Raw genomic sequence first — 24,050 nt, 5'->3', positions numbered from 1 at the left:
AAAGTGCAGGCTGCAGTAAAGGTCAAGAGCCACTGCCATATCCATCCAAACACTAACCAGGCTCAAATTATGCTTAGCTTCTAAGATTAGGTGACATTGGGGCACTGCGGTGGCTGGGAGATGTTAACTACCTCGCCTGGTATACAGGAGGTCGTGGGTTCGATCCCGACCCTGACACCTGCTGTATATTTGGAGTCTGCATCTCTCTCATCATCATCACGGTGGCTGGGATATGTTAACTACCTCGCCTGGTGTACAGGAGGTCGTGGGTTCGATCACGACCCTGACACCTGCTGTATATTTGGAGTCTGCATCTCTCTCATCATCATCATCACGGTGGCTGGGAGATGTTAACTACCTCGCCTGGTATACAGGATGTCGTGGGTTCGATCCCGACCCTGACGCCTGCTATATATTTGGAGTCTGCATCTCTCTCATCATCATCACGGTGGCTGGGAGATGTTAACTACCTCGCCTGGTGTACAGGAGGTCGTGGGTTCGATCCCGACCCTGACGCCTGCTGTATATTTGGAGTCTGCATCTCTCTCATCATCATCACGGTGGCTGGGAGATGTTAACTACCTCGCCTGGTGTACAGGAGGTCGTGGGTTCGATCGCGACCCTGACACCTGCTGTATATTTGGAGTCTGATTCTCTCTCATCATCATCACGGTGGCTGGGAGATGTTAACTACCTCGCCTGGTGTACAGGAGGTCGTGGGTTCGATCGCGACCTTGACACCTGCTGTATATTTGGAGTCTGAATCTCTCTCATCATCATCACGGTGGCTGGGAGATGTTAACTACCTCGCCTGGTGTACAGGAGGTCGTGGGTTCGATCCCGACCCTAACTCCTGCTGCTGTATATTTGGAGTTTGCGTGTCTTTCCTGTGGTCGCGTGGATTTTTCTCCAGGTCCTTCGGTTTTTACCTCCACATTTAGAAACATGCGTTTAAAGCATTTGGCTGCTGCTATCAATTTCCACGTGATAAGCCACTTCGTTGAACTATCATTTGTGGCAAGGTCCCTTCTGAGAAAGTGCCGTAAAGCCCAGTGGGCCTTTACCTGGTCAAATAAATCGTTTCAAGAGTTGATATTGCAAGCCGATCTTTGTATGCATGAATGTGAATTAAGTACATTGCCAGAGTATGCACAGGGATCTATGTGTGTGTGTGTGCGTGCGTGAAGCAAAGTCAAATGTATTTGTTTAACGAGGTAGGAATTCGGGAGAGAGAGAGAGAGGGGAGCCACCGGCACAGCAAATTTGGCGCGTGGTGCCACAAACCCGACGGGCTGAATTACAGAACAAGCCGCAGTTAAACGTCAGCTTCGAACGATATCAGAGCCAGTTCTAGATTTGAAGCTTTCGTGACTGCAAGGAGTCATATTCTTATTTTTTTTCGGTAAAGTCACGTAGGAAAAAAAATAAAATTAATAAAAGTAAAATAAAAATAAAATAAAAAATCACGACGTTTCGGAGGCAACACAAGCTTCCGTCTTCAGGTGGAATAAAAATCAGAGCCAGTCTCTGAACCTCCTCTAGATCGACTCAGCTTTAAATGACTACCTGTTGCGGTGTATGGACATCAGCACCTGGCGTGGACCTGGGAACAAAGCCCCTTCGTGCACGCACCGTTCCGACCTTACAATGTGCCCTCTAACAGCCTTTGCCCCAGTAGTCTATACAGGCTATGGCGGATATTTGTACCTTGTGTGTGTGTGTGCACATGTGGGATTTATCTAAATATTGTATATTTAAGGTGATACGCGTAGGCCTTTATGCACCTATCGTGATCAACATCTGCTTGGGGGCAAGGTGTGTTTGTGTGTGTGCGATGTGTGAGATAGCCGGTCACGACTAGATTCGATTTGATGCAGTGCAGCTAGAAAACTGGCAGATAAAGCTATCGACACAGACACACACGCCAGCGCGCATGCGTGCACGCGCGCACACACAGAGTTGATGTATGGAGCCGCTGTGGTGTACACCGTGAGCAATATGGACTTGGGTTATTTCCTGCCAGCAGAGTTTAAGCCTTGGAGACGTTTCTCGTTTTTCACATTTCCTCTGCCCCTGCTTACCGGACACGTGATGATCCGTGGACCGATGTTGATCCACACCGCGGATTCGAAGGAAAGTGTGACTCCCAGTCCATTAAAAAAGTCTACGATAGTTTTACCTTAGCGTTCATGGAGATCGCACGAGGCAGAACGCACGAGTCAGACGGCACGAGTGAGACCAAAAATAATTAATTAATTATACGTTTTGGAATTGAATGGCGACACTGACTTGTGGCCATCCATCGCATGGGCGAGGTTACGAATCGCTGCATGCATATGTTGTGGTAACCAAACAGGCGACAGCGACTAACCACTCGCTGCATCGTGAGTAACGTGCGGATCGGGTGTTTTCAAACCTGGTAATCAACCCGTGAAAACTGGAGGTTTGAAATCACCCTATGCAATTGCTAAGGCGGATTGTGGAAGTGTTCTCCAGTCGCTCGTGCATTTGAACCGGTTTGAGTAGCGACGCACTGGTTGTCACACCCCGCGCTAATAAACCCGGCGACCCAAGTTCGATTCTAAGGCGTGGCAAATACGTCGGTGGCGAGTGGTATCTAAACCGGTTCCTTCACCCTCCCCCCAGTCCCCCCCACCCCGGGTCCCCCCCCCCCACCTTCAACAACAAGCGTGGTGAAGTATGGTCAAACAACCCCCCGTGACCAGAATTGCAGCGGAAAGCGTGCAGCCAACAGTGGATTAACTCAAAAGGGTCCAAAAAATATAATGAATTAGTCAAATAACCCTTGAGTGTTGAGAAACCTAAATTAGATTATTGCAGTGGCGAAATGTTAACGCCTTCGCCTAATATGCAGAAAGTTGTGAGTTCGATCCCGACCCTGGCACCTGTATTTATGTAGTTTGCGCGTTCTCCCCGTGGTCGCGTGGGTTTTTCTCCGGGTCCGCTGGTTTTTCTCTCCACATTTAGAATCAAAATAAGTTTATAAATTTCCACGCGAAAAGCCACTTCGTTCAGCTATCATTTGTGACCAGATCGCTTCAGAAAATAGAGCGATGTAGCTCAGTGGGCCTTACTTAAAAAAAAAATCTTTAAGTTTCATAAATGTCACATTTTGTAAGAATAGAGGCCAGCGTGATCTATTTTAGTGTATTTTTTATCAAAACAACAATTTTGCTGTTCCCATTCTAAATGTATGTATGTTTGTTTCATTTAGTTCGCACCGTAGATAGCCAACCATGCTCATCAGAGCTGCTGGGGCAGGACAACAAATCAAACACAAGAAGCAGTTTCCGAAATTAATTTTCAATCTCGATGATTTGAAAGTGCGTAGCACCAGTGGCCTCCTCATAAATGACCCAACATCATGAGCGCAAGGCTCGTGTAAAGGACAGCGAGCAAACGAGATGCAGTTGTATTACAAAACGGGGTCAAACTCAATTTGCGGGGGGTCACGGCAGAAGGCGGAGGGACTCTAGGGGTTGGTGAAACTCGAACTCCAAGCAAGACTCTCTCGCGTAAAAACATATTTTAACAAAAATAAAGAGCTGTTTAGCTCCAATGCGCGCACCACCGATTGCTCGCGGACATAACCTCGAATGATGACGTTGCTTTTCTCCGTGGGTTTAGTGTGGATTTTTTTTTTTGCCGACATTAATTTTTTAGACGTAGCCAACTTTGAAACCGATTTCTGTAAAACCCACCAATAATGTAAACATCAAGCAGCAAGCTGCCCGAGTGCGTTGGGCAAACTTGCCTGAGGCAACGCATTTCCGTTGCAATGCGAGCATTGCTTACGCATTTTCTGCCCGCACAAACCTGAGGCTGCCGTGAAATGTAGCGAAGCGTTTGGCCATCACAGTCGTAAACTATCATCTCGTTCGCGAGAGCATTAGCCGTGCGGTTGTGCTACGTACGGTGACGAAAGTCTCATTCGCTTCAACAACGCAAACTTTCGCGACTAATATTATAAATTGTAGAGGTTTTTTGGGTTCGGTCGCGTAAATATAAATGTGTCGTTAAACCCACCACCACCCGACACAGCCAATTAGTAAGAGGCTTGCCATGTAAACAGAACATGCGAATTCGTTACTAGTTCACCACACCGGTGTTGGAGAGTAAACCCACTACAACATTTACTTTCCAACGCACCGGCGTTGCTGTACTAGTAACGAATTGCCACATTTTCTTTGCGTGACAAACCTTACTAATTGGCTGTGTCGGGTAGTGGTGGGTTTAACGACGCATTTATATTTCGATTTAAAGCTTTCGTGACTGCAGGGATTCATCTTCTTGGTTCTTTCCGACAGACCTGTTCTTCACCTGAGGACGGCTGCTTGCGTTGTGGCCGAAACGTCGTGAGAATTATTTTATTATGTTTTATTTTTATTATTTTATTATTTTCCTTCTACGTGACATTACCGAAAGAACCAAGAAGACGCATTTATATTTACGCGATCTAACCCAAAAACCTTTTTACATCTCATTCTCAATAGCACCTCCGATTAGCCGCAGGGTGATCCTATGTACGGTGCGAAAGAAATTCAACCAACACAACACGTACATAACATGTTAGTGCAGCGTCGCACATGCGACCGTCACATCTCCACCGTGACCGATGAACCGACCACAACCAATGCCTCACGTGCTTGGACACGTTACAAAGCCGTCAGATTCTATGTTCACAAATCTGATCTCGTCGCGTTCACGCAATATTAGCCTTCGTCTGGCGTACATTTGCTCACTTCAGGAAGCACAGTCAAGCATTCCCCCGGGGTTTAAAACTGATTGTCTTTTATTATTGCCAGGTGACGTATTTGTTATTCTTTGAATCGAGAGCACGTGGCACAACTGTCATATAAAATGACTGTCATATAAAATGACAGTTATCCACATATCCACTTGAGACTATTACTAACTGTTCAATATTTTTTTATTTTACCAAGTAAGGCCCATTGAGCTCTATAGCTATTTTTTCAGATGTGACCTGGCCACAAATGATAACTCAACGAAGTGACTTATTATCACGCGGAAATGTACAGCAGCCAAATACACGAAACGCGTGATGTCGTTTCTACATGTGGAGGAAAAATCCGGAGAACCCGGAGAAAAATTCACGCGACCACGGGGAGAGAGAGAGAGAGACACGCAAACTCCAAATATGTCAGAGCCAGGATCGAACCCACGACCTCCTGCATACCAGGCGAGGTAGCTAACATCTCGATCTCCATCCCCAGTGAGTCGGATAGATGCTGCATTTTACCATACTGGTATTTTCACGATATGTCACACCCATAGTTTGATATAAATGAGTGTGGAATATTATATAAAATAATATTTCTTCGAGTCTTTTTTTGTTTTCTACATTAAATAGATTGACTATTACAAGGTAGTAAATTGAAGAGAAGGTTGAATTCGTTGTGAGATTTGTGCTCGGCAGGGTGGGCTCTTTGGCCAAGCGAAGCATATCGATAGATGACCCCTATAACCAATTGGGACATGGCACAGAAAATTGAGACGAAAAATATATTTTTCAGGGGTTGAACCGGGTCAAATGAGCATCGCAAAAAAACAAAGCGAACACAATCATAGCCACGCTCTGTGCTAGAACGCAGAAACGACACACGATCTTAGAAATCACTCAAAAACAATCTGCATCGCAGATTTTAACGATAAAAATCTCAACATTACCTTCGATTAGAAATGTTTGCAATTCAAACAAACGAACTCTGTGTGATTTTTATACTCTCCCTTGTCTACTTACAGTGCTTACGTTCGTGACGTCTCACTGTGGAATCTAACACGCGGGGCCGCGTAGGGCTTCAGCGGTCATGCACTGCACGGCTCTACCAATGGGTCGTACCGCACGCCCTTCCTGTGCACAATGTGTGACGGCCGCTCCCCACTTAACGCGCTGGACTCTTCTCGAGTTCAGTAAAAATAAAAGGAACGTATACGTCGTATCGAACGCTGACCCCCGCGGGGGGAGGGAGGCACGGGGGTGGGGGCAGCGGGCAGCATCGTTGTTTTTTTGCGAGCAGTGCTTTATTTATTTATTTCGCCTGAAATTCGTACGAATTTTTCTTTCTGGACTTGTCACGGAAAATGTGAGCGATGGCCTCTTTGAGCAGCGGCTCCTACAAGGTTTTGTTGGTTAGGGGGCGGGGGGGACGGGGGGTGGGGGGGGGCCTTCATGGAAAGTGCTTTGCCGATAGCGGTGCCACTCACTGTTTGAAGTGGCAGGAGAGAGAGGTCACCTCGCAGTTTGTTGCGAGTCTGGAGGTGAGACGACCTTGGCGGAGGAAAAAAATCACTGATTTTGGAGGAAGGCAGGCCACGCTTTTGGAGATCTTGTTCTTTACGCTCTGTAATGTCCGGTTTTTAGACACTTTCGAACCGTCAGATTCGTAAAAGCTTGCACACCCCCCCCCCCCAAAAAAAAAACGCGTGCGGGGAAAAAAAGCACTGCAGGAAAGGAGGCAACGACGCCTTTCCCGCTGTTGAAAAAAAAATCACGATGCACACGATGCAATCGCCGCAATTGGTTCGGCAAAAATCCCAGACACGTCAGGGCTTAGCTTCTCTGGACAGCTTGTGACCCGCAACAAAGAAGTACACACTGCCTGCACGCGTATTTCCATTGCTGTGCTTGAACATGGAAGCCAATTGGGAAGCCACTTGGAGCTATGTACTTTCGAATCTAGATTGAAAACTCATTTATTTAGAACTGATTTTTGTGTTTAGTTTGTTCTCCCCCCCACCCCCGCCAATTAGCACGGTTAGCTACGTATGGAGTGAAATAAGTTCAACTTCCAGACATATGTAGTGTAGCACAAGTCGGAGACAAGGTAGTTGCAGGAGGCACCTTCTTTGATTGTTACACCTTTCCGGCCGTTCACACACAGGATCGCCTTTTTCTCGCTGCCACTGCCGTACAGCCCAACCTAGACACAACCCTGACCGCGTTGAACCGACAGAGTCGACCGAGACAGCCAACAACTCTCCGTTCCACGCAATTATCGCGTGAAGGCGGCAGCGACGAAAGCGGCGAAGACGACAGCGACGACGAGAACCGGCAGCCCAGAGCTCCCGCTCTCCGCTGCTTTTATTCCACTCGGCGCGGCCTGGCTCTGCCCTAGCCGCGCCTCACTTCTCGAACCCACCAGCCGGTTCCAGGGGCCTCCCCACGAGGTCTTCCGTGACCCTTGGCCCAGTTCCTCCACCCTGCCGGCACACACACACGCCGTGTACATGCTCGACGGCTTGAGTGCGCGAACTGTCCACCGTAGTTGCCGCTGCTGGACGACAGTCGGCGCTGTGTCACTGCACATATATAAACAGGGGTTAAGACGTGATTTTAATGAAAGGATTACGTATGTATGCTGAACTTATTTCGCACCGTACGTTGCCAACAGTGCTAATCTCACTGTCTGGGTGTGGATGTTGGCAATTGTACGCTCGTGATGCAGCCAAACTAGCCGCCAGTGACTGGTGACACCTATCAAGAGAGACGAGACGCTGGTATATAGATCTATAAACGCTGAGCCCGCATTGATATTTAATACTCTAAACGCATGTTTCTGAATGTGGAGGACCCAGAGAAAAATCCAAGCGATCACGGGGAGAGAAACACGCAAACTCCAAATATACAGAAGGCATCAGGGTCGGAATCGAACCGACGACCTCCTGCATACCAGGCGAGGTAGCGAACATCTCGCCACCGTGGCGCCAATATGCCAGTGGTGATATTATTACAGTCATCATGCAGTGAACAGCGGTCGACTTCTATTCGTATCTCGAACGCATCTCCGAAATTCACTGCACGTCTCCTGCCGCTCTTGACTGGATCTCAAATCGTGATGTCAAAGCATTGAATGCTTTTGCTGTTCACTCAAACGACATCATCACCATTATCGCCGCAACAGGAACCAGACTCAACGCGTTCGTCAATAACAACACTGCGGCCTTGAAATGAAAAAAAAAATGTAATGAGCGACGTTTCGGGCAGTGGCCCTTCTTCATGGAAAGTAAAATGACAGGCAAGATGGGCGTAAAGACTAACGCCTAATTGTGCAATCCATCACGGCCATTACCTATGCAACTTTACCGAAAGAACCAAAGAGTATGAATTCCCGCAGTGACGAAAGCCTCAAATCAAGATGAATAATGCAATTTGTAACGCGCGCAAAATTTGCGGACGTAGCGGCCGCAACTCAGAGGCGCGGAGCCAAGCTCAGAGTCACTCGAAAGCACGTGATTGTAGAGGTGAGTTTTTAAGCGCCTCTTTGAAGGTGACGATTAAGGTGATGCTGCGAATGTGCCTTGCTGGTCCCTGGCGAAACCGGCAAGGCACTGTGGTTCACCCGCGGCAGAGCTGTGATGGAACTCCCTTCTCCCTGCGTGTTGAGGAGGTGCCGTTAATCCTGGCTGGCGGTGAGAATGAGGTAGAGCTATGTGTGGACAAATGTCAAATCTAGAATAATATCATCTGTCAATTTTTTTACGGGGATAGAGTGTTGCCACCTCGCACATTGCGGGTTTTCACCCGTCTTCGCGAGAGCACGTGTTCTGTTGCCGCCATAGGAATGATGCCCTCTTCATGCTCGCCTGTGACCGTTGCTTAGCCGGTGCAACTTTGACCCAGTTGCAGTCAACGCCGCGCCAGGTTGCGCCAATTAAGCGGAGTCCGGTTAATTACCGAACCCTGCCAGGGATTTTTTTTCTTCTCCCTCCTCCTCCTACTCCAGCGGCCCCGGCATCCTCCTCTCGCTGTCCGCTTTACCAGGTGTTGCGAATTCATGAAGTGGCTGCCTGCCAGAGCTTTCGCGTGAGGCTTTGGTCCAACACCACCAGGTGTGCATGTGTGTGTGCGTCCAATTTATCCAAGGCAATGGTAGCACGCTTCAGTGTGTCCCTATGCTACCCGTGGTTACGATTCTCAACGGACCGCTCCTGCGAATCATAAAAGGCCCCGAAGTTTTGCTCGACTGGCACGCAACTTGTTCTTTGCATTTAAAATTACGAGACGGTCTCTATCCACTGCTGGATGAAGCCTCCCCCCCCCTCTCCCCGCAGTACCGTCATGCCACGATCCGTCTAGCGCATCGCGCGAGCCGGTTTAATTTCGATTCATCCATCCACCTTCGCGGTGAGTGCTTCCTCACGGGGAGGAGACTGGTCCTCACTAAACTCAACGTTCCTCCCGCTGTCCAATTTTGGACTCTTATTGAATTGGTGGTCTAAACAAGGCGTGTCTGCATTGCGCTCAGACAGTGACGTTAAACTACAAAGCTAAACTAAACTGGGTTTTTTATTTTATCAGCAGGTCGTGGGTTCAATCCCGACGCTGACGCATGTACGTTTGGAGGTTGCATGTTCTCCCCGTGGTCGCGTGGATTTTTCTGCGGGTCTACCGGTTTTTCTCTCCAAATTTAGAAACATGTGATTTGAGTAGCTACATCATGGGACCTCCTTTGCCAGTACCAAAATATGAGAATAGGTTTTTCCCTTTTTTCTGGCAACAAAACAGGTTTTGAGATGTTCAAACACCAAACTGAAACCTTTTACAAGGAATCATGTCTGCATTAACCAAAATACAAAAAACATACTCTGATAATATATGCATTAAATTTTGACTTAAAGCTTTCGTGACTGCAGGCATTCATATTCTTGCTTCTTTCTAAAAAATTTCACGACGTTTCGACTGCAACAAAAGTAATCATCATCAGGTGTGAAATCCACAGCAAGAAAATTTTCTCTTAAAATTTTCTTTTTTAAATGTCTTGCTGTGGATTTCACACCTGATGATGATTGCTTGTGTTGCAGTCGAAACGTCGTGAGAATTGTTATTGTTTTATATGTTTATTTTTTTTATTATTTCCCTTCTACATGACTTTACCGAAAGAACCAAGAATATAATATATGTATTGTCTTTGAAACCGATTGGTCCACACAGGAGACAGCTTTCTTTGGAGCCTCGTCTCAAACGGTCCAATTCATTGAGCTATCAACTGTGGCTAAGTCGCTTCTCATAAAGAGCTATATAGCTCTGTGTCTTACCTGGTATAATATAAATAATTTAGTTTAAATAGTTTAGTCGTCTGGCCATCACGGAAGAGTAGGCCAAATTACCCTCCAGTGTAGCTGCTCTCCAGCTCCCTGTAGTGGAGGCTCTTTCCACCAGCAGCGCCGTGACAAAACAATTGCACGGCCGCACCTTTGCCGCGCAACGATTTTTGTGCCGTATAATGTTTACAGTTGTCGAGAAAATTGTAACTCCATAAAGCCAACGAAATGTGAGCTTCTCTTCGCTTGTCCATCCATTCCTGTAACCTCCGCAACCGGGAAAGAAGAAGACTAAGAAATAAAATAAAATACCGCTCGTATATTTTACAGCCCGGCTTACGTTTTATGTCGAAACAAATCTAATCTCGCTCCCACTTGGTGTATTTGGGGTCTCCAGCCTCAATCCTCCTCCCTCCAACGCCGCCAACCAGACGGGCAACAACTCACGGCCGCCTCGCGCGCTCACCGCCCCGTTATTCGTAACCAGGTACAGAGTTTTTTTTATTCATTGAGGTTTCACCCAAAGCGAGACACCGCTGCCGCAGGCCGAGTCTGTCACTTCGTGTATATTCGGTCAAGAAACAGGGCGGATGCCAGCAGTTGCTTGTCTCGCTATACTGCTGGCGGGAAGCGCTTCCACACTGGATCAGGGCGGCTCTCATCCTGTGGTCTGCCGACCTCCGAGCGCTCCGTGAAGATTTACACCATTGGAACCTCATTTGCCAAATGAGGTTCCAATGGTGTAAATGCTTACCCCAAGCTCTCATACTCTGATGGTGCATTGTCTTTGAGTTGTGCGCCTTTTGGTGTCATCTGGTCCAACACCATGTGAGACTAGGCTCTAAGGAAAGCTGTCTCGGGTGTGGACCAATCAACTTCAAGGACAGTGCATACATTATCAGAGTTGTGTTTTTTGTTTGCATTATGACTGCAGGTATTGTGGTCTATGCAAACATGACTCCTTGTAAAAAAGGTGTCAGTTTTGTTGCCAGATAGAAGGGTAAAAAAACAATTATCGCTCTGTGAAGGTTTGGGGCATCGTGGTCCGTGAAAGGCTTTTTTTAGAGGATTCACCTTGTTGGTCAGCAGGCGTCAGGGTGAGGATGGAACCCATGGCCTCCTGCATACCACACCAGGGAGTTAACGTCTTGTCACCGTATCGCCCCTGGGTGGACAGAGGCAGCAGAATTGAAGAAACTTGCCCCGTCGTCTTAACTTGCCGTGCCAGGAAATACAGTAGAGCTGGTGACCTCTGGAGTGTGAGTCCAGCATGACAAACGTTTCGCCAGGGCAGTGTCTCATTTTTGCATAGAAAATTTTAAAATTTCTTCGAAATTTCATCGTTTGAGCGCCTTCTGCCCCGAAGACTAAATTTGTTTCCGTCACGTGTTAGCAGAAGTTTCCGACTTTTACAAAACTCTTCCGAAAGGTGTGGATGAAATTCATCAATCAGGTTTTTTTTTTGCCTAGGTCACATGTCAAAAAGTCATAAATAATAATACTTTCATTTAATATAGCGTCATTCATGCCAATAGCATTCCATAAGGACCAAATCAGATTACAGCCACTCCCAAAATGAAAAATGAATAAACAAATTAATAAATGGCACCAAAACAAAGACACAAACAACAGCAAAATTATCACAACAAAAATATTAGTCCATTAGGTCACGTAGCTGTTCATTTAACTATTTATGTACAAAAATACGTTTTACCAGGTTAGTCCCACTGAGCTGTAATCATCTTTTCGGAAGCGACCTCGCTATCACAAACGATAGCTCAACGAAGTGGCTTATCATGTGGAAATGTATAACAACCAAATTCTTCAATGCATGTTGATTCTAAATGTGGAGGAAAAAACGGAGGATCCGGAGAAAAATCCACGCGAGAACATGCAAACTACAAATATAAAGGCGTCAGGGTCGGGATCGACCTCCTGTACACCAGGCGAGTTAGTTAACATTTCTCCACCGTGGCATCCGTACTTACCAGGGGTCTTTGGTTCCTTACGGTAAGCATGATCTCAAATTCAACTCTGTATGACGAGCATCATTCAATGCGTATTGTTGTTAGAAACATTGTTTATTGTTCTGAATTATTCAATGTAACATTATTCAATGTTCGCCGTACTGTGCTCGATTGACTCAGAAAAATGAAATTTCTTATAGTGTAGATTTGCCATTAGATGAGGCGCATAGCAGATAAGCCTTTCAATAAATCTCCCAGCAGGCCAACGAGGATGGAATTCCCTCTTAGAGCCGGAGATTGTTATCATCGTTTCGAGAGATGAAAACTGTTTCCATTTTCGTTTCATTATGAGTTACATCAGCAGTTTTGTCAGCCCATGTCAGTTTAGATACTTTTGGGTGCTCTGTCATTGTCTCTGAGATGCCACAAGAATACAACAATGCAGGGACGTTACTCTGGATGAATCCAGGGGCAGTTGGTGTTCTGCATATAGTCGGGATGAGTTTTGAATTAGATTTTTTTCAGATATGGAATTTTTGGGCCCTGTTTAGGCTTTCGTTCCTGTTTTTGTACGTTTGGACTTAAGTTATGAAATGTTAATAACTTTCATTATTAATGCTCTAAATATAGGCATTAGATTTTTTTTAAATAGATATCACTCAAAAAGTTCCTTCAGTAGGGCAATAATTTCAATGCCTACATTTTTATGTTTTAATAATTCAAGCAACAGTGACGTGACTTGTCTTTACAATGACGTCACGCGACGACGTCACTTCTGGTGGGGAGAAGCACGGCATGGATGCCAAGGGAGTGATGTCACATTCAGATCATTCCAAAAACAACATCAGCTCGCAGAATACACTTCGAATTTGATGGCATAATACAGCGTAGGCACACAGCGAGATGAGAACAGAATGTGACATGTTCAGGAAGAAAAGTAAGATATGGCTGCAGTGTGTGAGTGGCGGTAGTGTAGCGGTCAGCGCGCTGTGCATCGAACCTGGCGACCCGAATTCGATTCCTGCTCAGGGCAAATACCAGTGACGATTGTCTGAACCGGTCCTGGGCATCTTGTAGGTCTACTCAGCCTCAAATGAGTACCTGGTGCGGTGTGTAAACATCGCTGCAATGGAGACAAAGGTGCTGGGGCATTGTGCTGGCCACCCACCCCTTCGTGTACCGTGCCGGCCTTTATGGATGCTCGCTAACAGCACTTGACCCAAAAGCCTGTTAAGGCTATACGGAGGATATTTATCTTTTTGTACAAACCTCTCAAATAAAATAAACGGTAATGAGTAAGATTGGTTCACAGGGGTACGGGATTGACCAGTTAGTTGAATACAAAATAGGTGAACAGATGCCAGCATGGGGAACGCAGCATTGCAGAACAGAATGAATTACCATCATTAGCTATGGGTCAATCTGCCGCTGGATGAATGCCTCCCCAATACCACCACCATCTCTCACGATCCATGATAGAGTTTTTTTGGGGGGCTAGATCGCATTATATAAATGTCTCGTTAAACCTGCCACCATACGTCTCAGCTATTTAGTAATGTTTATCACGTAAACAAAATGTGCCAATTAGTTTTTCGTTCTGCACACGGGTGTGTTGGAGAGTAAACCCACAACATCTACAATTGGGTTTACTCTCCAACGCACGGGTGTGCTGCTCAACGAGCAACTAGCTAGCATGCTTTGTTCACGTGCCAAATCTTACATCGGCAAAAAAAATCATCTCGCCGATAATATTATCCTGGCGAAACGCGTACGCATTAAACTGACGAATCTCTCACGACGCTGCGATGTGGTCGTGTACCTGGCACGCGCATTCACGGGCCGACTGCATCACTCTGACCGGTGGAGCAACCGCTCCTTTCACCCTCGTCTCATGGTTTCCACATTGGTGTCCGTGGGAGACCCCGACGCACCAAGCGAACTTAATGAATTCATACTTAATTTGGAGCTTTCGTGACTGCAGGAATTGCTCTTTGGTTCTTTCGGTAAAGTCACGTATAAAGAGAAAATAATAGATTAAATACTAGCATACGACGTTTCGATTGCAACACAAGCAATCGTCATCAGGTATGAATGAAATAGAAACACAAATCTAGTATACTTAGAAATGTCATGTAATACAACAGAGAGTCGGATAACATAACAGTCAACACCCTACCTGGTTGATTACGTTCTTCCTGAGAATCCTAAATTTGAGAGAGATATAAAACAAAGAAACCAGAGACATATAGACAGACATATAAGTATTCAATTCTGGCGTTTGCGGTTTTGCTAAAGTTGGCAGAATCAGCCCAGCTTTGCCTGCGTTGATGTCACGTCAAGGACTGCCGACTCCACTAAGAAGGCCACGATGCTGCAACGCAGTGGAACCCAAAGGTCTCGTCGACTCGGCTCTTTTCTCTCTCCCCCCCCCCACCCCATCGGGTGTGTACGAGGGGGAGGAAGTGGTCAACATTTGGGCAATTTCATCTGTTCTCATCAAAGGCCTTGCAACAGTGACGTATTCACGGGGCCACCATATGCGGTGCGGCTAAGCGGTGCAACGGTCAACATGCTGGGTTTTACAATCCAGAGGTCCCCGGTTCAATGAACGAGTTTACCACACACGTCTTCTTGGTTCTTTCGGTAAAGTCACGTAGAAGGGAAGTAATAAAATAATATAAATAAAACATGATAAAATAATTCTCACGACGTTTCGGCCACAACGCAAGCAGCCGTCCTCAGGTGAAGACCAGGTCTGTCGGGGAGACAGCGTCACCTGAGGACGGCTGTCTTGCGTTGTGGCCGAAACGTCGTGAGAATTATTTTATTATGTTTTATTTTTATTATTTTATTACTTCCCTTCTACGTGACTTTACCGAAAGAACCAAGAAGATGAATCCCTGCAGTCACGAAAGCTTTAAATCGAAATTTTATTATGTTTTATTTTTATTATTTTATTATTTCCCTTCTACGTGACTTTACCGAAAGAACCAAGAAGATGAATCCCTGCAGTCACGAAAGCTTTAAATCGAAATTTTATTATGTTTTATTTTTATTATTTTATTACTTCCCTTCTACGTGACTTTACCGAAAGAACCAAGAAGATGAATCCCTGCAGTCACGAAAGCTTTAAATCTAAATTTACCACACACAGTTGGTCGATGTGTGTGGTGGAGTCACGTGCTGGTATTGCTGGGTTTTGCAATCCCGAGGGCACCGGTTCAATGAACGTGGAAGAGTAGGCCAAAATACCCTCTCGATGGGGCTCTCGAGAGCTTTAATTGGCCGCCCTTCTTCCAGCGTTGGCGCGAGCAGGCTATTTCAGTCCTGTGCCTTTAGCTTTACCTTTGCATATTTTTTACGAATGTCACGGGGATAGTGCCGTACAGGTAAACGCAGACCTTGGATCATTTTCAATAATGCAAGGAAATCATCTCTTCTCCAATCAAGGGTGCAGCATAGTCACAGCCAGCCGTGATTAAGCTGGCTCCTCAAGCGATGATGATGCTGGTGATATTTCGTGGAGGAATGGCGACGTCGTTACGTACAAAACTCGATTGGTGAGTTCGAGGGTCGATTCAGAAGGTCAGTCCGTGGGTTCATCCATTCACTGGAAGGTCTGTCTGAGGGTCAGTTTATCGTTTTGACATTTGAGAATCAGAATTTTCGTTTAGCTTGGAAGAATCCGATTTTCTATGATGCTCTTTTTTCAAGTTCAAGGTTCGCTCCGAATTGGGCGATATCCACTCACCAACTCGGGTAGATGGGGGTAGCGCCATGGTGGTGAGATGTTAACTACCTCGCCTGCTCTACAGGGGGTCATGGGTTTGGTCCCAACCCTGACGCCTGTATATTTGGAGTTTGTGTGTTTTCCCCGTGGTCGTGTGAATTTTTCTTCCAATCCTCCAGTTGTTCCCTCCACATTTAGAATCAACACGCGTTAAGAGTATTTGGCTGCTATAAATTTCCACATCATAAGCCACTTCGTTGAGCTATCATTTGTGGCCAGGTCGCTTCAGAAAAAGAGCTACATAGCTCAGTGGGCCCTTCCCAGGTAAAACTAAAGTAAAATGTTCGTTTGTATGTCAGAGACGTTTCCGGGAGAAATGAGTAACAGTGTGCACAGCTGTTCGCTCTGCCTTCTGTCGTTTGAAGTCGTTCGCCACATTCCCTCTGTGGGGTGTCCCCGAGTGTCCGTCTGTGCGCGAGCTATCCGCAGCGTCCCGTGTGATGAACTAATGCGGCGAATGATCAGTCACTGCCAAGCCAGGAGGAATGATCATCGGACTCGGCTATGAGGCTCTTTTTTTTCATATCAGCGGTCGCCTCCGTTCATTTAGCCACTTCTCTTTTTCGGGATGAAATGTTCAGTTCAGCCCGGTCACCAATGGCTGCAAATAAAAATGCAATCCAACGTGTTAATTTTTCTTCTTCTTCTTGGTTCTTTCGGTAAAGTCACCTAGAATGGCAATCATAAAATAATAAAAAATAAAACATAATAAAATAATATAATAATATAATAAAATAATATGTGAAAATTATTTCATTATGTTTTTTTTTTATGATTGCCATTCTACGTGACTTTACCGAAAGAACCAAGAAGATGAATCCCTGCAGTCACGAAAGCTTTAAATCGAGTGTTAATTTTTGTTCCGTCACGTAATGTGGCCAAATTCCAGCCCTGCCAATAAAACAACTATCGCGGTTGGACTGCCACGAGTCAAAGGCTCGTCTGTAGCAAGCTGCGTGAGAAAGTGTGCCCGCTAGCGTGTGGGGGAAATAAACTCACCGCAAGGCTTCTCAGAAGAAGTTCTCTGATGTCCACTTCCAGAGGCTGTTCATTGACGCGTTATAACGCACTGCTGCTTGAGCTTTGCGATGGATGCTTCATGTCGTGACATGATGCCAGTCGCACGATTAGAATAAAACCTTGGGGGGTGGGGGGAGGAAGGTTTGGGAAATCTGTTTGGCTAGTGGTGTGGACATAATGTAAATAGCGTTGCGTTTGTCACAATTTACGCTGCGTCGTGCCTTTCACTGACACAGCATCAGAGTGTCTCGTCCCGCAGAGCGGTGAGCAAATTACGTTTCATCCGTTCACGGGCGTACCTTGGGTGGGCTTTAACGGTTGTTGCCGTCATCACAATCATTCTTTCGCGATGGATGATACTTTTATGAACATGCTCTGTGCCGTGATGTGACAAGTGGCCGAATGCAAAAGAGAGAGCGAATGAACCTGTCTGGATCTCAAAACCAAGGCCCTGTATGAATTTAGTGGCATGAACAGCGCCTGTGATTTTTTTTCTCCAGCACTGGCGTGTGTTTGAAGACGTTTAAAGGTTGGTCTTTTGACTACACGCCTTGTTTTTTTTAAGAATAGGAACCCACTTTGGCACAATGCAGCTGTCTGGCTTTAAACTTCTGAACACGTTTTTTTTTTTTGCCGAAGGAAGTCTGGCCCCCAATCTCGCTGAGTATTTGCTCAGTTTGTGATGCAAACCAAGCGGACACAAAGCTGCTGTTTGGGGAGTGAAAATGACATGTCGGTTGATAGGAGTAAAATCTATTTTTTTCGTTTTACGATCACGGTAAATGATGTATCAAATGGCAATTGATTACGAGCACGTTTTATGAATTGTATTCACGTAGCCCACAGCAGCCACCGGAGGCGCTACAATGCACCACGGCGCCAGAAAAGAGAAAATCGTTCTCAGACGGATTGAATCGTAGCCTCGACCGTGACAGTTCACCAAATTGCGATGCATTTATCGGTTTAAATCGGTGAAGGTACGAAATACAGGGGGAGGTATAAATAGAAGTTCGACCCTCCAATAGCTTGCTCACGATACCGCTGATGGACGGGCCCCCGCTAGAGGGAGCCTTGGATAGCCCCTCTAGAGGGATATTTGGCCTACTCTTCCATGCTGGCTGGAGGCCTTGGGAGAACACACGCGACCTGCCGATCGAACGAACTGTGGTGTGGACACATTTGTACTGCTGGGCAAACGGAGACGGGGGGGGGGGGAGTTTAAGAATCAGAATTATTATTTCGACCGGAGGAATCCGGGGGGCTATTAAGCTGCTTTCAGCAAACGATAAAAAAACACCAAATAAACAATAGGAGTGCAAAGTAGTAAAAATAAGGTGAGTACGTCACTAAATATAAATACATAATATTGACTTATTAGTTATGTAAGTCCGATTTAGCAAGCTTGGGCAAGGCAGAAAAAGCAACACCAAAACAGTCCCAGACCAAAATGAACACCACCGCACAGTGGTAGCTCCTCAATGCAATGGCCCATTAACAGTGAACGATGGACCAAAGTTACAAATCACCAGGGGCGGTTTCTTCATTAGGGCGATTGGGCGACGCACCACCAATGCCATTCAACCACAGAGTCACGCTAGCCGTCACTGCAGCCTCTGGATATTAGTCCAATCAGCGTCATGTCACGTTCTGTGGAGTACCGCCTCTTTTTGGGCGATTTCACTCCGGCTGAGAATCGCCCCGAGTGGCCCCATAGACTTACATTCAAAGATGTTTTTTTTCGAACGGGGGCGCTGCAATGCATTCTCTATGGCTTCCGGGAGGGCTCGCCCTAGCGTGCTTACGTCATCATACGCGCTTACGTAATCATACGTAAGCACGTTTCATCCAACAATATAATTTGTGGCCACCTAGTGGAATCTTTAATAAAATAAACTTGAGTGGTTTGTTTTAATAGTGAGTATAGAAACAAACAAGATGTATTGTAAGAGTCACTTTATTTTTCATTAATATTAAAGAAGTGAAGTTGCCTTTACATGCTTAAGCTGTTAATTTATCCATTGCATGGGTGGACCTTATCCTTATCAATCATCCAGACATTTGCCCCCCCTGAGAGATTTTGCAGGAGCCGCCACTGCAAATCACAATCACAAAATTGCGACCGCTGTCCCCAGCACTGAATGTTCTGCTTCAGGGAGCTTCGAGAAGCTTGCGACCACCGCTTCGATTGCCGCGCTGGGAGATCTGAATCGAAGCCGAGTGACCTCTTTCTCTCTCTCTCTGTCGCGATTCCAAACACGCCGAGACCACCCAGTGTACACACGCGACGCATTCACAGACGCGTTTTTTTTATAAATCCGGAGGCACGCGATTATCACACGGAGCATTCGTTCGGCCCGCTGCTCTCGGAGTAAAGTGCCGATAACAATTGCAAATAATTACGAGGCAGCAAATTCGGCTAAACTAAAAAAACATCAGCGCCCGTGCGTGAGTGCGTTTTCTTTTCTTCTTTCTTTGCTGTCCGTCACAGCGACGTAAATAGTAAAACATTACTCCGCACAAAAATGCCCCAATAAGTTTCCCCCACCCTCCCCGCCCCGGTCTTACTTCGTTGCACGAACGGCCTGTGCGAAGCTGAAATTCTGCGCCCCGTTTTGTGCGTTCGCACGCGACTGCAAATCGTCCAGGGCACTGCTTGTTGGAACCGTTCTCTTCAACTTCGCCGTGGGCTTGGACAGCCGCAGGGGAGTCTGGGAGATGGTTCCCAGAGTCCTTGAGGTCTGGGCCCTGTTGTTGAGTTTTGCCCACCCGCTCCAAGATAATTCCATCCAATTGTCGGTCCCCGAGGCTCAAACGTCTCGAGTCGCCTCGTCCTTCGGCAGACCGATCGAGGGTTTCCATCCTCGTTTCGCGTTTGCCACAGGTCCAAACAGCGCAGGGAAACAAAGTGTCTCTGTGGACGCCTGTGGCGCTAGGGGTATTGGCAAACTTCGCGAGATTCTAGGGCCTCAATCAACTGCCAGGGGCCCTGCAATCACAAATAACGGGTGCTTCAAATATCAGCTGAAGCTCTCTCCCCCCAAAAAAACATGAAAACGCCCATGATTCTAATAACGTCGTTAACATCATGTTAAGTGTAATTCGTTTATTACCTTAATGATTTCACACGGCTGTGATATAATTAAGTGATGGAGCTGATCCATTCATTTAATGTTTGGAGACAGGTGATTCAACCAAACGTCATTTCTGCTTCGGGCGGTCAAAGGGCTGGTACGACCACTGCCCGTGGGAGCTGCTGGGTATTGGAAAGGGCTTTTGCAAGAGTTTTGGAGCAGGTAGGTGGCACAGGAGTTTGCGCACCGCACTTTGAACCCAGCGGCCTGAATTCGATTCTCTACCACAGCTAACATCGGTGACAAGTAATCTCTCAACCGGTCCTAGGCACACCCCCCCAACCCCCCCGCATCCCAATCCCTTCACCACACGTACGAATGTTGACCAGCATGGTGAAGTATAGCTACACGGGCAGTCCTCGGCTTACGAATATAATTCGTTCCTGAGAACGAGTAGGTACGTCGAACGGTTCGTTAATCGGAACACAGCGATGCACTGCATTTAAATGCCCATACGGTCAGTGCTATGAAACGTGTTACGGTTCAACAAACAGGAAAACATTGTTCAACTCATAATAAAGAAGAAATATTGTACATTTGGATTAAACACGTTTTAAGTCGATGTTTTTTTTTTCATTTAATGGACGCTGCTTCGTGGAAGTACGGGTGTTCGTAAGCTGGGTGTTCGTAAGTCGATCACTGCCTGTACAACCCCCATGATGAACGTGGCACGAGGGAGACCTTTTCGAAGCAGTGGCTTCTTATTTATATGATTATTATCATTTCAGTTGGCAGAGCATGGTGGCACAAAATTACGGCATCGTCAAATAAAGCCTTGGCCAGGCTCCAGCTTTGCCCAGGTGCTTTTGTAAAAGCCTGCCGGCATCACGTGTTATGATATTACAGCAGTGGCTTGAGCCATTACTGGTATATCACAACAAGTGGCAGATTGCTGGTTTGAAGAGCCTCCACTCGGAGCTCTAGAAACGCCCTCTCAAGTGCACACGGCAAGTCTAGGAGGAGGTGGTAAGACCCACACTTTGCCCCACCACACGCAAACCTGCCGAAACGACTGCCCGTGGTTAAATCATTAGTACCGCCGAGTGGACAGGAACTGGGTGGATTTTTCGACACTTTCCGATCGCTCCAATGGCCACGCCGCTGCGGGGGTGGTGGAGGGAGGGTGTCAAACTGGCTGACCTCTGGGCTTGCTCACTCTCAAATCGAGAGATAACGCTTTGTCTGTAAGCTCCCGCAGCCGTGGGTTCCCGGGAGGAGGGAGTACTTCATCTGGCTGGATTGGCCCACCACGTGTTGCTGCACTCTCCAGGATGGCTTCCTGCTTTGAGCCTAATGTGATGCATTTTGGGAAACTAGGCCGGAGCGGTTGAGACTAACGTTTTGGCACCGCCGGTCACATCAACGCCGCTCCTGCCAGGCAGATGTTGCCGGATGAAAACAAATTGTGGGGAACAAGAGAACAGGATTTAAAGCTTTCGTGACTGCAGGGATTCATCTGCTTGGTTCTTTCGGTAAAGTCACGTAGAAGGGAAGTAATAAAATAATAAAAATAAAACATAATAAATTAATTCTCACGACGTTTCGGCCACAATGCAAGCAGCCGTCCTCAGGTGAAGAACAGGTCTGTAGGAAAGACAGCGTCTGAAACAGCGTCTGAATCACCTGAGGATGGCTGCTTGCGTTGTGGCCGAAACGTCGTGAGAATTATTTTATTAGGTTTTATTTGTATTATTTTATTATTTCCCTTCTACGTGACTTTACCGAAAGAACCAAGAAGATGCACCGCTACATGTTGGCCTACGCTTCCACTCTGCCTGGACATCTTGCGGCGTCCCCATTTATACCGCTGGATGGACGGAGGCGGTGCGGGCTTATTGAAGAAGGATTTTGCCCGCCCTCACCCCCCTTCTCTCCTGCCTGCCCCCCCACCCCCCATCCCCTGCAAATCATAAAAGTCATAATTTTTACGCAGGTCTCACCCGCTTTGTGGCGAGATATTTAATATCTCGCCAGGAGGTCTTGGGTTCGATGCCAACCCTGACACCTGTTGTATATTTGGAGTTGCGTGTCTCTCTGCCCGTGGTTGCGTGGATTTTTTCTCCGGGTCCTCCGGTTTTTCTCTCCATATTTAGAATCAATGTGCGTTGAGAGTATTTGGCTGCAATACATTTCTACGTGATAAGCCACTTTGTTGAGATATAATTTGTGATAGCCAGGTCGCTTCTGAAAAATACCGATATAGCGCAAGTGGACCTTACCTGGTAAAATGAACAAGTATAACCCGTAAAAACAAAGTTTTTCACTATAAATCCTTTATATGCGTGGCGGCTATTAAGCAATTGGTAATTAATATAATATTTTTGTCCTAAAAGTGTAAAATTTTGGAAAAAAAATTTCACGAACATTAATTGTCACGCACAACGAGTCTGTGTGGAAAATGTCAGCTCGATTGGATCACGGGAAGTGGGTTAAAAAACGACCGAAAGATTTGCACGGTCCTAAGCAAGCAAGTGAACTTAATATAAAGGTTTTAAAAAATTCACCCGTAAAAACAAAGTTTTTCACTCTAAATCCTTTATATGCGTGGCGGCTAGAGTCCTCTCGTCCTCTGGCTTGAGATGGCTGCCACCTATGGGTCAGATGATTGTCTGCAGTATTAAACAATTGGTAATTAAATATTTAATTTGTTTTCCCTAAACAGTGTAAAATTTTGGAACAAAAATTTTCACGAACATTAATTGTCTCGCACAACGAGTCTGTGTGGAAAATGTCAGCTCGATTGGATCACGGGAAGTGGGTTAAAAAACGACCGAAAGATTTGCACGGTCGTAAGCAAGCAAGCAAGCACGCAAGCAAGCAAGCAAGCAAGCAACTTAATATAAAGGATTTAAAAATGGTTTTAGTTTTCTAGTGCATATATCTTTTTTTTCTGACAAAATGTATACCCGACGATGCAACAATGACTTTTCTCCAGAACCCAATCGGGCCGCCCGTGCGTCTGTCCAAAAGCCTGAAGCGAAGCTCGTGCGAGCGTCCGGGTAAAAAAAAAAAAAATCCCATTGTCGATGATCAGCACCGCCAAGGGCCCACTCGCGAGAAATTCCTGCCCTCGCCCCGGCTCGCTGGCCTGATGCTTTAGCGAGCGCCACTGGTGGTGTGCGACAATAACACGAATAAATAAACATGTACCACTCCGCGTGAAATGATGAAGACCTCACAATTTACGGGGAGACTTGTTGGCAGAATATTGACACAATGCTTTACACAAAGCGAGCAAATTACCTCCAGATTTTGGCCAATTATTCCGCGGAATTTACACGCGTGCCTAAAAGATCCAACCCGGCCCCCCGCTACATATTTAGGGCGTTATTTATATCTCGAATTACGGGCCATTTGTATGCGCGGGAATATTTATGCACTCGCGCGTACCGCATTTGCGACCTACCTGGGAACACATCAGCCGAAGATTTGCCATGCCCCGGTTGTGCCAATAATCCTTTGCGATGTGCGCGGAACGAAAGCCTTGAGATTTGTCTCGGTGAGAGAGCAAAAAAAAAAGATAGAGGGTTGCGGTTTGTGTTTTTTGGTTGTCGTCACGTCCAGCTCGGCTGAAAAAATAGGCCTTTCTGTTTTTCGCGAGCGTGAAATGCTGCGAAAGGTTTCGCGCGGCCCGCTCGTAAAGTGGATGCGCGTAAATGTAGCATTAGCAGACGGTGGCAACAAAGTTCGTTGGTTGTTTGTTATTTCTTTTCCTTCACGTTTTTTTTTTTTTGGCCAGGATTTCATGGGAGGCTCCATCGATTTAACCCCACCACCCCCCACCACCACCACCACCACCACATCCTCCGACCAGCGCTCCCCTCTTCCATCTCACCCTCCACAAACGCACGCGCACACTCGCGTGATGCGTTGCGATGGATTGTTGCGATTTGGAATCATCGGGCCCTTTATTTGATACAATAATTGATTTTGGTTATTTATTTTACCTTTGAGTTCTAGCCAGGGTTGTCACATTTAGTGCTCGCGATTCCTTCCAATTATAATTAGTTGGTCCACCCAAAGACCTCGTCCGATCAGTTTACGACCCTTAGTGGGGAG

At 46.4% G+C, this 24,050-nt stretch overlaps 1 protein-coding gene across 1 annotated transcript in view; it reads left to right on the top strand.

Moving 5' to 3' along the window:
• The window catches only part of LOC133356281 (neurexin-1-beta-like), a 589,715-nt gene that overhangs the window by 180,975 nt on the left and 384,690 nt on the right, over nt 1-24,050 (top strand). The gene's annotated exons all lie outside the window — the stretch shown is intronic.

Source organism: Lethenteron reissneri, chromosome 53 (genome assembly GCF_015708825.2).
Source record: "Lethenteron reissneri isolate LAM-NWPU_2019-01 chromosome 53, ASM1570882v1, whole genome shotgun sequence".
Classification (NCBI taxonomy): domain Eukaryota; kingdom Metazoa; phylum Chordata; class Hyperoartia; order Petromyzontiformes; family Petromyzontidae; genus Lethenteron; species Lethenteron reissneri.
The sequence above is the reverse complement of the archived record's forward strand: the minus strand, read 5'-3'. Positions and strand labels throughout refer to the sequence as shown.